Here is a 2147-nt window from a genome sequence, read left to right on the forward strand (position 1 = left end):
ACTCGAACCATGGTCAACTACATGGGAGTCCAGCAACATAGTATAGTCATTAACTGCTGGTCCCCCTAATCACCTCTTACAAGGCCCCAGCTCCTAACACTGTTGCATTGGGATTAAATTTCTATTTTTTAATTAAAAATATTTATTTAACTTTATTTAATTTGACCAGAGAGGGGGAGAGAGAGAGAAAGTGAGAAAGCAAGCCACCAGGTCCGGGGCTCGAACCACAGTTGATCATGTGGGAGTCCAGCACCCTTAACCACCCCACCACCTGCTGGCCCCTGGGATTAAATTCCTAGAACATGGGACCGTCTCTGTGGCCAAGCAGTAATGTGCTACTCAGGAGAAGCCAGATCCCATGTGACTGTGGTTCAAATCCCTGACCTGGTCAGCCTGAAACATGCTGGTCATAATTGTGAGGTCCCAAGATCCAACATGTTGAGGATTGGAGGTAGTGTGACCAGACCCTGTGGAGGGTACTTCTCTCTCTCTCCTTCCCTCTTTTCCATGTGCCACATTCTCTGTTGTAAGTAAATGAAAAAATTTTAATTTTAATTTATTTTTTAGATTTTTTTTGCTATAGGGCATGTGTGCTCACAAGAAAGACAGGGGGAGACAGAGAGACAGAAAGCAAGAAATCACCCCCAGGGGGGATGGCCATGCCGCAATCCCTTCTCCTCCATTCTCCTCTCAGGATCTTGGGCAAGCATGCACATGCGCCTAGCGTGGTTTAAGCCACCGAGTCCGGGACTCGAACTGCAGTCGACTACATGGGAGTCCAGTGACATAGCCATTATGCTAACTGCTGGTCCCAAAAGAAACATTTTTTAACATATGTTTTTTTGGGGACAATTCAAAGTATAAGAACAATAAAATATTTTGAAATAAATTGAACAAGATAACTAAGAATTTTACACTAAAAACTACACCCCATTTCAGAAATACATTTTAAAATATCTAAATAGAGGGACACTTCACCTTGATGGACTTGAAGCTCAATATTTTAAGATTCCAAATCTCTCCAAATTCACCTACAGGTTCAAAGCAATACCTTTCATATTCCCAGCAGGCTTTTGTTTTGTTTTGTTTTCTCCGTTCAATTGGAAAGCTGATTCTGAAACTTTTAAAAGGACAAGGAATTGAGAATAGTAAAAATTGGGAGTCATCTGTTAAGATGACTGGATCCCATATGGCTGGTTTTATGGCTTGAGTCTTGGACCTGGAGGCTCATGTCAGGCATGTGTGTGCATGCCCCAAATCCCAAAGGAGACTGGAGGAGAAGGGATTATGGTGTGGCTATCTGGGTGGTGATTTCTCACTTTCTCTCTTTCTCTATCTCTGTTTTCGTTGAATGTGTGTACTCTATAGCAAATAAATAAAATACAATAAAAAAAGTAGTAAAAGCAATCTTGAAAAACAAGAAAGTTAGAGGACTTGTACTTCCTTCCTAATACCAGCATTTACTATAAAACTATATTGATCAAGACAGTGTGGAGGCATGAAAGTAGACAGAGTGGACTAATCAAACAATTAAGATTCTGGAAATAAGCCTGTATATATTTTTTGAAAGAACTAATTTTATTTAACTTCATTATTATTATTTTAATTTGAGAGACAAAGTGAGGGAATGTGAGAATGCAAGCTGCCAGGTCCAGGACTCAAACTGCAGTTGGCCATGTGGGAGTCCAGTCCCCTTAACCACCATGCCACATACTAGCCCTGAAACCCCTATATTTTTTGCCAATGGACTTTTTGACAAATGTGCCCAGGCAACATAATAGAGGAAAGAATAGCCTTTTCAACAGATGATAGTGGGGTGATTGATATCCACATGGAGAAAAGATGAGTAAAAATGTATAGACACTTATCATACATAAAAATCAAAATCAAAATAAAAAATCACTGACTGGGTCCAGCAAATGGTGTAGCAGTTATGTCGCTGGACTCCCACATGGTCAGCTGTGGTTCGAGTCCCAGACCTGGTAGCTTGAAAATCATGCCAGGTGCATATAGGTGTGTACCCAAGATCCTGGGAAGAGAATAGAGGAGAAGGGCTTGCTGTGTGGCTAGCCCCCTGGGAAATGATTTCTCACTTTCCCTCTCACTGTCTCTATTTCTCTCTCTCTCCAGTGAGCATATGCACCATA

This window comes from Tupaia chinensis, unplaced genomic scaffold (genome assembly GCF_000334495.1).
Source record: "Tupaia chinensis unplaced genomic scaffold, TupChi_1.0 Scaffold000217_1, whole genome shotgun sequence".
Classification (NCBI taxonomy): Eukaryota; Metazoa; Chordata; class Mammalia; order Scandentia; family Tupaiidae; genus Tupaia; species Tupaia belangeri.